Raw genomic sequence first — 13,056 nt, 5'->3', positions numbered from 1 at the left:
GTAACCTATACATCCACCCCCGGCCTCTCATCTCACGGGACCAGGAATCCGGTAATTAATTGTCAGCGGTTGATATACAAATTGTGATCTTTTTCTTTTAAATGTCTGTGAAGGAAATATAACGTCTGTGGAATATAGAAATAAAAGTTTGTCAAGGACTTGGTTCAGAAGCCTGCGGACATGGAGGAGAAGCCAATGCCAGAGACGGCTATCAATACACAGTGCCTAAATAGCGCTACCATAATCAACACAATAATACTGCCATCCTTCTAGCAACCAAATCACAGCACTACATAGTGGATCTATCTAGGCATGGGATTTCATGGTCGAGCAGCAGCAGCCGTACATCACCAGAACAATGCTGAGTAGCTGCAGCCATACATCACCAGAACAATGCTGAGTAGCTGCAGCCATACATCACCAGAACAATGCTGAGTAGCTGCAGCCATACATCACCAGAACAATGCTGAGTAGCTGCAGCCATACATCACCAGAACAATGCTATGTAACTGCAGCCATACATCACCAAAACAATGCTGTGTAACTGCAGCCATACATCACCAGAACAATGCTGAGTAGCTGCAGCCATACATCACCAGAACAATGCTGTGTAACTGCAGCCATACATCACCAGAACAATGCTGAGTAGCTGCAGCCATACATCACCAGAACAATGCTGAGTAGCTGCAGCCATACATCACCAGAACAATGCTGAGTAGCTGCAGCCATACATCACCAGAACAATGCTGTGTAACTGCAGCCATACATCACCAAAACAATGCTGTGTAACTGCAGCCATACATCACCAGAACAATGCTGAGTAGCTGCAGTCATTTACCACCAAAACAATGTCGAGTAGCTGCAGCTATACATCACCTAGCACAATGCCAAGTAGCTGCAGCCATACACCAACAAAGCAAAGCTGAGTAGCTGCAGCCATACATCACCTAGCACAATGCCAAGTAGCTGCAGCCGTACACCACCAAAACAATGCTGAGTAACCGCAGCTGTACATCACTTAGCAGAATGCCGAGAAGCTGCAGCCGTACATCATTTAGCACAATGCCAAGGAGCTTCAGCCATACATCACCAAGCACAGTGTGAAGCACAATGCAGAGCAGCTGCAACCATACTCCACCAAAACAATGCTGAATAGCTTCATCCATACATCATCTAGCACAATGCCGAGGAGCTGCAGCCGTACATCACCAAGCACAATGCCGAGTAGCTGCAGCTGTACATCACCAGAACAATACTGAGTCACTGCAGATGTACATCACCAAGCACAATGCTGAGTAGCTGCAGCCGTGCATCACCTAGCACAGTGCCAGGTAGCTGAAGGACAGATAGAGGGATAGAAAGATAGATAATGGAATAGAAGGATAGATAGAAGGATAGATAGATGATAGATAGAGGGTTAGATAGAGGGATAGATAGATAGATAAATATGGGATAGATGGATAGATAGAAGAATAGATAAATGATAGATAGATAGATAGAGGGATAGATAGAGGGATAGATAGATAGATAGAGGGATAGATAGATAGATAGATAGATAGATAGATAGATAGATAGATAAATATGGCATAGATAGATAGATAGAGGGATAGATAGTTAGATAATAGATGGATGGATAGTTAGATAGAGGGATAGATAGATAGCAGGATAGAATGATAGATGGATAGATCGTAGAAGGATAGATAGAGGGATAGGTAGGTAGATAGATGGATGGATGGATAGATAGCGAGATAGAAGGATAGCTAGATATATGATAGATAATAGATGGATGGATAGTTAGATAGAGGGATAGATAATAGATAGAGGGATAGATAGATAGATAGATAGATAGATAGAGGGATAGATAGATAGATAGATAGATAGATAGAGGGATAGATAGATAGATAGAGGGATAGATAGATAGATAGATAGATAGATAGAGGGATAGATAGAGGGATAGATAGATAGATAGATAGATAGAGGGATAGATAGATAGATAGATAGATAGAGGGATAGATAGAGGGATAGATAGATAGATAGATAGATAGATAGAGGGATAGATAGATAGATAGAGGGATAGATAGATAGATAGAGGGATAGAGGGATAGAAAGAGGGATAGATAGGTAATGTATATATATATCATTATCTGAGGATAAATAGATAGGGGATAGATATTTCTAATCCCGCAGTACATTTTATGATTTCTCGGGATTTGTGCAGAATTTCTGGTTTCCTCAATATTTTCAGTCAATACTCCGTTTCATATGAGAATAAAAATCATAACAATGATATAAGTGGCGGAGCGGTGATCGGTTGCTGTGGCAACAGACTGTGCTGATAGACAGTGAATGGCAATTAGTTGTAGAGATTGTAAATCAGGTTTGCAGAACTCCTATACCCCAGGGGCAGCGGGATGCCAGGTTAATCCAGGGTGAAGCATGCTGGAACACTTAGTGTACATCATGGTAATTGCCTGTTCTCCACAGCCAGGGCCTACTTAGTTATTTTGGAGGTGGGCGCGTCATACCCCTAGGAGACTACACGGGGCCCCATGTTTTCACATGTTTTCAGACTTAGATGTAAGTCAGAATCTCATCTCTCTATATATTAGCTATTATCTATCCCTCTATCTATCTATCTATCCCTCTATCTATCTATCTATCTATCTATCTATCTATCCCTCTATCTATCCCTCTATCTATCTATCTATCTATCTATCCCTCTATCTATCTATCTATCTATCTATCTATCTATCTATCTATCCCTCTATCTATCTATCTATCTATCTATCTATCTATCTATCCCTCTATCTATCTATCTATCTATCCCTCTATCTATCTATCTATCTATCTATCTATCTATCTATCTATCTATCCCTCTATCTATCTATCTATCTATCTATCTATCCCTCTATCTATCTATCTATCCCTCTATCTATCTATCTATCTATCTATCTATCTATCCCTCTATCTATCTATCCCTCTATCTATCTATCTATCTATCTATCTATCTATCCCTCTATCTATCTATCCCTCTATCTATCTATCTATCCCTCTATCTATCCCTCTATCTATCTATCCCTCTATCTATCTATCCCTCTATCTATCCATCTATCTATCTATCCATCTATCTATCTATCCATCGCTCTATCCATCTATCTATCTATCCCTCTATCTATCCCCCTATCTATCTATCCCTCTATCTATCTATCACTCTATCTATCCCTCTATCTATCCCTCTATCTATCTATCTATCTATCTATCTATCTATACCCCTATCTATCTATCTATCTATCTATCTATCTATCCCTCTATCTATCTATCCCTCTATCTATCCCTCTATCTATCCCTCTATCTATCTATCTATCTATACCCCTATCTATCTATCTATCTATCCCTCTATCCATCTATCTATCTATCCCTCTATCTATCTATCCCCCTATCTATCTATCCCTCTATCTATCTATCCCTCTATCTATCTATCCCTCTATCTATCTATCCCTCTATCTATCTATCCCCCTATCTATCTATCCCTCTATCTATCTATCTATCCATCTATCTATCCCCCTATCTATCTATCCCTCTATCTATCTATCTATCTATCCATCTATCTATCCCCCTATCTATCTATCCCTCTATCTATCTATCCCTCTATCTATCTATCCCTCTATCTATCTATCCCTCTATCTATCTATCCCCCTATCTATCTATCTATCCCCCTATCTATCTATCTATCTATCTATCTATCTATCCCTCTATCTATCTATCTATACCCCTATCTATCTATCTATCTATCTATCCCTCTATCTATCCATCCATCCATCTATCTATCCCTCTATCTATCTATCTATCTATCCATCTATCTATCCCTCTATCTATCTATCCCTCTATCTATCTATCTATCCATCTATCTATCCCCCTATCTATCTATCCCTCTATCTATCTATCCCTCTATCTATCTATCCCTCTATCTATCTATCCCCCTATCTATCTATCTATCCCCCTATCTATCTATCTATCTATCTATCTATCCCTCTATCTATCTATCTATCTATCTATCTATCTATCCCTCTATCTATCTATCCCTCTATCTATCCCTCTATCTATCCCTCTATCCATCTATCTATCTATCCATCCATCCATCTATCCCTCTATCTATCCCTCTATCCTTCTATCTATCCCTCTATCTATCTATCCCTCTATCTATCTATCTATCTATCTATCCATCTATCCATCCATCCATCTATCCATCCTTCTATCTATCCTATCCGTCGATCTGTCTATCCATCTGTCTATCAAACCATAGATTCAAGGATCAAGGAAGGTAAGAATAGGAGAAGTGTGATCTGGGGTCTATTTTGCTTACTGTAGTTTGAAGTCTGAATTTGGGGGGTGATCGGGGGTCTGAAGTCACTCATTGCTCTGTTCTGATGCCAGGATTAATTTTGTAATCTGGTCTGGCTTGATTTAGATGTCTGAAGATTTAGGGATCAGGATTAAATTTGGGATCTAGTCTGATTATATTTGTGTTGCCATATATACTAATATTGGGGATGTCTGGAGAAGTGGTGGACAGGAGATATGTGGACAGCAAGCTCTTACATCATCAGGAGAAGTCATCGTAGTAGTGTGGGCTGAAAGGAAAAGGAAAAGAAAAGTTCAGACAAAAACTCCAATCAGTGAAGACCTCTCCTGTAAGTCACTGGATTTATAGAAGAGTTAGCTATTTTCGTAAGCACTTAGAACTCAATAATATGATGGTCCTGAGTCCTGTAAAAATGTTGTCATGGGGTGTGAGGGGATAACATGGGACCGGGGCTCCTAGACTGGCCCTCAGACTAGGGGGCTCTAGCTGTCCCTACTTACAAAGATACGTCTAATGGTGATGATGTCTGGGCCGTCTTCCTTGCCCTGCTCTTGGCAAGCCATGATCTAATACCCTTTCTCCCCCACCCCAGTGAAGGGCCGGGACAGGAGTCGTGAACCCACAGATATGGACAAACGGGGAAACCAAAACTCTATCACATGGATATATAGGACAATCCCAGATCATGCGTAGGACCTAGACTGGCCCTAAAGCTAGGGGGCCTCAACTGTCCCTACTGCCAGGGATACGTCTTATGGTGACGATGTCTGGGCCACCTTCCTTGCCCTGGTCCTGGCCAGCCCTACACTAATACCCTCTATCCCCCACCCCAGGGGAGGACTGGGACAGGAGTGATGAATCCACACATATGGACAAACGGGGAAACCAAAACTGTACCACACAGCTAGCACACACAGAGATCTAAGGCAATACGAGGTCAGGAGGAAATAAAGAGCAGGGAACACTATGTGTTACAATTTCAGTGTTGCAGGAGAGTTGTCACGGATTGTGAGGGTATGACGGGGAACCGGGGCTCCTAATCTGGCCCTCAGGCTAGGGGTTCCTAGCTGTCACTGATCCCAGACATACTTCTGATGGCGACAATGTCTGGGCTGCCTTACTTGCCCTGATCAGGGCCAGCCCTGATCTAGTACCCATTATCCCCCACCCCAGGGGAGGGATGGGACAGGAGGGGTAAACCCACACATATGGACAAATGAGGAAACCAAAAATGTATATCACACAGCTAGCACACACAGAGATATAAGACAATACGAGATCAGGAGGAAATAAAGAGCAGGGAGGAAATAACCAGATGACGAGAGGATTTCCACAGCATACCAAGTAGCATGCGATAAATCACCAGTAACTGCAACACGGACCAGATTAGCAAAACCTATAGTTGGCATGGGAAGACAGGCTCCACCATCTTAAAAAGGTGGGGAATAACTGTAATAGGTCTTCCCACAACATGTGATCCGATAAAAGTATCACTTATAGAAAACTTTTGTCTTTTTTTCTTTACACCAAAACAGTCGTCTCCGAGGCTGTACCAGCGCAGAAGAAAACTATCAACTTATGGAAGCAGAGTACAGATGAAGCCTTTAGTCGCAGCCGGAGCTAAACCTGTAAATTCCCACAGTCTCAGGCGCAGCCCGGAATAGCTGCACGTGTTACTATAAGTGTTACGCCAAGTGCAAAAGCAAGAGTTTCAGCAGAAGGCGGAGGACAAAAAATCTCTAGTAAATGGAAGTCCTTGAGTCGTCCTCTCCCGATTACCAAATGACATCCCTTTCTGGGAAATCTCGGCAAAGGACAGTCATTATATCGTTATATATATCGTTTTCCAGGGTCATTCTCTGCCCCATTGAGGATACTGGAAAAGCTGGGTGTGAGAGGTCACGTTGGTCGTCACCCAGCTTTCCCAGAAGCGGATATTACTGGAAACTGATCATGAAACAACAAGTTAATTAGGCCTTATAGATTATGTTCCAGGAGCAGCATTATTAGCGCAGAGGTCACATACTTCCAAACTCTCCGGGAATATCTGTGAAGCTCAGTGAAAAGTGGGAGAACTTCAGAACGCCTGAAAAACCTGGCAAGTCTGCTATGTTTCACCTATATATCACGACAAAAGGACAGTTCTATGTCCGAAACATGTCGGTTTTTGCCTTGATGATGAATTTTAATCGAGCAGTGGAAGAAGGTTCTCTGTTCAGATGAGACTCACCAAAGTAGAACTTTTTTTGGGCTAAATGCAAAAATGATATATGTGACAGAAAACGAACATCGCCCAGAAAACATCATCCCCACCATCACACATGGTGGAGGCAGCATCCTGCTGTGGGGAGGCTCTTCAGCAGGGAAGCTGGTCAGAGGTGATAAAAGGATGGATGGAACTAAAAAGAGGGCAATCCTGGAGGAAAACTAACACTGCACATCACCCCAAAAACACCATCCCCACAGTCACACATAGTGGTGGCAGCATCCTGCTGTGGGGAGGCTTTTCTTTAGCAGGGGCAGGGAAGCTGGTCAGAGATGACGGAAGGATTTATGGAACTAAAAAGAGGGAAATCCTGGTGGAAAACTAACACTGCACATCACCCTGAAAACACTATCACCACCGTCACATATAGTGGAGGCAGCATCCTGCTGTGGGGAGGCTTTTCTTCAACAGGGGCAAGGAAGCTGGTCAGAGATGATGGAAGGATAGATGGAACTAAAAAAAGAGGGCAATACTGGAGGAAAAGTAACACTGCACATCACCCTGAAGACACCATCGTCACAGTCACACATAGTGGTAGCAAAATCCTGCTGTGAGGAGTCTTTTCTTCAGCAGGGGCAGGGAAGCTGGTCAGAGGTGATGGAAAGAAGGATGGAACTAAAAAGAGGGCAATCCTGGAGGAAAATTAACACTGCACATCACCCTGAAAACACCATCCCCACTGTCACACATAGTGGTGGCAGAATCCTGCTGTGGGGAGGCTTTTCTTTTCAACAGGGGCAGAGAAACTGGTCAGAAGTGATGGGAAGATGGATGGAACTAAAAAGAGGGCAATCCTGGAGGAAAGAGAACACTGCACATCACCCCGAAAACACCATCCCCACTGTCACACATGGTGGAGGCAGCATCCTGCTGTGAGGAGACTTTTCTTCAGCAGAGGCAGGGAAGCTAAATATAGGGCAATCTTGGAGAAAAAAAACTGTTAGAAGCTGCAAAAGACTTGACTGGAGACTGGGCCATAGGTTCATCTTCCAGCAGGATAATGACAATAAACCTTTTGCCAGAGCTACAATGGAGGGTTTAGCTCAGAGCATATTCATGTATGTGAATGACGCACAGTCCAGACCAAAATCCCACTGACAAACTGTGACAAGACATGAAAATTGCTGATCAAAGACGTCTCCGTGCAATCTCAGCGAGAGCGAGTGTGCAAAGAAGAAGAGGAACAATGTCACCTCTAGGTGTGCAAAGCTGGAGAGACATCACTCAAAAGACTCACCGCAGAAACTGCAGCAAAAGGTGATCCTACAAAGTATTCAATCAGGGGGGATGAATACAAATGCACAACACAATTTTTAGAATTTAAAAATATTTCGAAAACCAAGAATCATTTCCTTTACGTTTCACAAACACTTTCTACTTTGTGCTGGTATCATATAAAATCTCAATAAAATACATTTAAGTTTTTGGGTTTAAAGTGAAAAAACACTAGAAAAGTTAAATACTAATTCAAGGCAGTGGATGTTACCCCACTAGGAGAGGAATCGGGGTAGGTACGCCATTCAACATCTGCGAAAAGCTGCAGTTACTGGTTATCAAAATTAACGATAATTACAACAAAACAAACAAAATCCAAATAAAAAAAAACAACAACTTTGAAGATAGTCACTTTTGGGTGCAAAGAAACCCAAAACCGTCCCGTCATCGCCTTGCTATGAGCGGAGCAGGTCTGCACATGATGGCGCAGAAGCGGACAATTGTAGGACGACTCACTGTATCCAGGCTCAAGATGAGACCGGCCTTGACCAAAAGATCAGTGATGTCACCGGCCTTGCACTGCATTCCAATGCCAAAAGCAAGTATTTGCTTACTTCTGGTGTCTCCCGGGACATTCCTTCCATAAACTGCCCACATTCCTCCAGCAGCCGGCCTGTCTCAGCCGGTAACCTAATCCTAGAACAACCAACCTGACCTAAACTCCAGACATGGGCATCAGAAACCGAAAAACGAGCGTGTAACGAGTGCCAGACCCGGTCTTGAGCTTCACCTTCCCGGGCCAATGCTTGTCCCAGTGGGAGGCGTTTGTCACAGTCAAGAACCACCGTTCCCAGGTCACCAATGTCGTCCTTTTTCCGTAACGGCCAGTTACACGATCCATTTTATGGACCAAGCATGGAACCAGTGCAATACCCTGACCCGGCCTTGAGCTTCACCTTCCCGGGCCAATGCTTGTCCCAGATCAGAGGCGTTTGTTACAGTCAAGAAGACCCATCCATCCCAGGTCACCAATGTCTTCCTTTTTCGGTGGCGGACAGTTACACGATACATTTTATGGACCAAGCATGTAAACAGTGCAATAGCGAGACCCGGTTTTGAGCTTCACCTTCCCAGGCCAATGCTTGACCCAGTGGGAGGCGTTTGTCACAGTCAAGAAACACTCATTCCAGGTCACCAATGTCGTCCTTTTTCCGTAACAACCAGTTACACGATACATTTTATGGACCAAGCATGGAACCAGTGTAATACCCAGACCCCATCTTGAGCTTCATCTTCCCAGTCCAATGCTTGACCCAGTGGGACGCATTTGTCACAGTCAAGAACCACCGTTCCCAGGTCACCAATGTCGTCCTTTTTCCGTAACGGCCAGTTACACGATCCATTTTATGGACCAAGCATGGAACCAGTGCAATACCCTGACCCGGCCTTGAGCTTCACCTTCCCGGGCCAATGCTTGTCCCAGATCAGAGGCGTTTGTTACAGTCAAGAAGACCCACCCATCCCAGGTCACCAATGTCTTCCTTTTTCGGTGGCGGACAGTTACACGATACATTTTATGGACCAAGCATGTAAACAGTGCAATAGCGAGACCCGGTCTTGAGCTTCACCTTCCCGGGCCAATGCTTGACCCTGTGGGAGGCATTTGTCACAGTCAAGAACCACCAATCCCAGGTCACCAATGTCGTCCTCTTTCCGTAACGACCAGTTACATGATACATTTTATGGACCAAGCATGTAACCAGTGTAATACCCAGACCCCGTCTTGAGCTTCTGTGACGCCCAGGACTAGCCAGGTAGTCACAGGTAGCGCCCCGCACAACACCAAACCCATACAAGGTAACACCAGCCAAACCATAAACCCTTGTCACCTCCCTCAGTGCTTGATGAACACACCAGGGGGCGGAGCCAGGCGGTTGGCCACACCCACTGGGGAGTTCAGAGGGCCTGAGGCAGGAAACAGTCAGTTTCTAGTGGGGAGTTCAGTTTGAGTGTCGGGGAGTGAGGACGTCAGGCCTGTGGTACAGGCCTGTGACGGACCGACAGGTGTGAGGGTCATAGCCCGCACACCTTGGCTAGGAGGCATACAGTGGCCTAGCCTACAGGAGCCAGGAAGACGGCTCGGTGGAACCGTGGTGGACTGGGACAAGGTAATGACCCGCCGGTACCGACCCGGGGAACCGACTGGAAACCAGGGCACACAGAGGGGTACTCAGACCCTGAAACGAGGTCCAGAATCCACTGGACTGAGTTAATTCACTGATTGCGGTCTGGACTATAGGTCTTTTCCCACCCAAGTCCCGACTAAAGACAACAGCCCACCGAGGGGGATAGAAAGCCACCGCACAAGCAGAGAGATCCCACGGGCCAGCGTCTGCGGGCAAACGGGCTCCTCCGACATATACAAAGCCGGGGAGCGGACTCCCGTCGCAGGCAGTCTACACATACACTACACGGTACAGGAGAAAGGCCAAGACTACCGAACCGGGTGGGTTACCAGACGCAGCCGGCTGCGGGCACCGACCACCATCAACTTTGTTTACCAGAGACTTGTGTGTGTCAAAAACAGTGAGTACAACAGTGCCATCCGGCCGCGCACATCGCCCTGCACCGCCCAGCTACTCTCCCCAACGGGTCCCGGGGCCATCATCCCTGCCCACGGAGGGGTTAACATCTTGCTGCATAACCATCTCCCCTGGGGGCCCCGTAACCGCACCGGTGGTGTCTACACCTTCACCAAATCCCGTGGATGGCGTCACAAACTCAAACACGGCTCCGGCCGTACACCTACCTACCAGCCCCCTAAGTAGTGCCAGCACCCTTTCAGAGCAAAGTGACCCCGGGTCCGGAGGCGCTCGAGCCACCCATTAACGAACCCGGATCCGAGCGGCTCTTGCTGCAGCCGAGCGCGGGGCAGTACACTTCATCTTCCCGGTCCAATGCTTGACCCAGTGAGAGGCGTTTGTCACAGTCAAGAACCACCCATCCCAGGTCACCAATGTCGTCCTTTTTCCGTAACGACCAGTTACACAATACATTTTATGGACCAAGCATGTAACCAGTGCAATACCCTGACCCGGTCTTGAGCTTCATCTTCCCAGGCCAATGCTTGACCCAGTGGGAGGCGTTTGTCACAGTCAAGAACCACCCATTCCAGGTCACCAAAGTTGTCTTTTTCGGTGACGGACAGTTACATGATACATTTTATGGACCCAGATTTGTCAAGGTGCCGACACCAGAATTCTGCTGTGAAATACCTTGAAATGTTTCAAATATTTTGTACAACTCGAAATTTTTCTCATTTGACATTTTTCTTTTTTTTACGCTAGTCCTAATCAACTTTGCCAATGTAGGTGGATAGAACATGACGAAGACCACTCGGCAAATTCATCAAAACGTACGCCAATTATCAGTCCTAGATTGATTTGGCCTAACAGAAGTCACAAGAGATAACTACAATCTAGTGTCTTCTGTAAAACTGGCCATACACATAAATATCACCCAGAATGTGCCACGCCAGAGCCTACGGACACTCAGCGTCCAGCGCAACACAAGAGGAACGACGGGTATGGTAAAAAGGTAGGCGCTGGCGATCAGAAAGGGGAGAAGGGACATCTCCTGCATATCACTTGAGTCTGTACAATAAGCTTCCTAATGTCCCTATATGGGTCCTTCCCTCCCCCCCATCGCCATCACATGCCTAGGCCCTTGTTTGCCCTGAACTCACCCTGGCTAGTGAGAAGGCTGGCAAGAATGCTAGTCTCATCACTGCAATAATATAACACAAGGGGAAAGACAGGAATGGTAAAAAGGTAAGAAAGGGAAGAAGGGTTCACCCCTGCAACTCACTTAAGTCTGTACCTTATGCTCCCTAACATCCCTATACGGGTCTGTGATGGTGGAATATGGGGGGCTGCGTATAATTTTGTTTAGGTTTGTATTTTGGGCGTGGTGTTCTGTCCATTCTGTGTACATTGTCCTGTTTGCCGGTTAATCCCTCCCCTGCCAGGCTTTTGTCCCTAGGTCTGGGGGAGGGGGGCCTGGGATCCACCTAAACTCTCCGTTTACCTGGGAGATTAGTCAGTCTGTTTAAGAACTTCAAGAGTGAAGCAGGAAGATTCATCCTCTGTGGGCAAAAGCTGCCTGGACCTGAGACACGTATCGCTTACTGGAATATGTTCGTGTTTCTGGACTATTTTTACCCTCTGTATGGTGGATTATGTCATGGACATTTTGATTTGCTTGGAATAAATGTTCTTTGGTTTGCTCATCCATCTCTCGCTCTGTTGATTGTGTGATATGAGAGAAGGACCCCGTGACAGGGTCCTTCCACCTGTCGCCGTCACGTGCCTAGGCCCTCGCTTGCCCTGAACTCACCCTGGCTAGTGAGAAGGCTAGCAAGAATGCTAGTCTCATCACTGCAATAATACAACACAAGGTAAAGGACACAGACTGAGGGAAAATAGACACAAAAAGGAAAACACTCCAAGCGCCTCCCGTGCAGCTGAACACCACAGCTGCAATAATCATGACTCCTCAGCTTCTTCCAGAGACAAGCTCCTTCCAAAGATGTCAAAAAAGAAATGAGAATCTATAACTGGAGTCAAATGGTAAGACTCATTACTTTTTATAGCGAAAGGGAGTGGTCACAAAAGAGCTACGAAGGACAGCCAGATAGGAAAGAGAGTCCTTAATCCAGCAGCACTAAAAGAAAGTAGATTCATGCAAATACAAGTTGTAGACCTACAAACAATAAGGCGTTGTGACCTTCTGGTCCCAGTCTAGCCTGAGGTCTCCCCAGAGCGGAACACACTCATGACAGAATGCTGCCGAACTGTTGATCACTCATGTGTCTGATCACTCTTAGTCAAATTTGTATTTCATTTCCCAGAGGAGCATTGCATGGCTTCTAAGCCTCCTTACACCGGCATGTCAGGAATGTCACACTGCCCTTAGATCCCAGTCAGAATCCTCACATACAGCCAAATCAGATCTCATGCTTTGCACTGAGGAGGGGCAACACCTAAAAACATGTGTCTGCAAATTGAGATTCTGGTTTGGCTTTTCTATGAAATCATATAACAAGGCTTGTTAAAAGATCAATATTGACTTGTAGGATTGCTCCTTCCAATAGGCGGCACTAGAGTTCATGTCCTCTTCCTTTCTGAAGACGCCATTTACATGATCACTCCAT

The 13,056-nt window shown here is 45.4% G+C and overlaps 1 protein-coding gene across 1 annotated transcript in view; it reads right to left on the bottom strand.

Annotated features, from left to right (window-relative positions):
* The window catches only part of BCL9 (BCL9 transcription coactivator), a 268,598-nt gene that overhangs the window by 125,732 nt on the left and 129,810 nt on the right, over window positions 1-13,056 (bottom strand). The window lies entirely within an intron of this gene.

The sequence above is a fragment of the Anomaloglossus baeobatrachus genome, chromosome 2, assembly GCF_048569485.1.
Source record: "Anomaloglossus baeobatrachus isolate aAnoBae1 chromosome 2, aAnoBae1.hap1, whole genome shotgun sequence".
In the NCBI taxonomy this organism is placed as follows: Eukaryota; Metazoa; Chordata; class Amphibia; order Anura; family Aromobatidae; genus Anomaloglossus; species Anomaloglossus baeobatrachus.
Note: the sequence above shows the minus strand (reverse complement) of the source record. Positions and strands in the feature narration are given on the sequence as shown.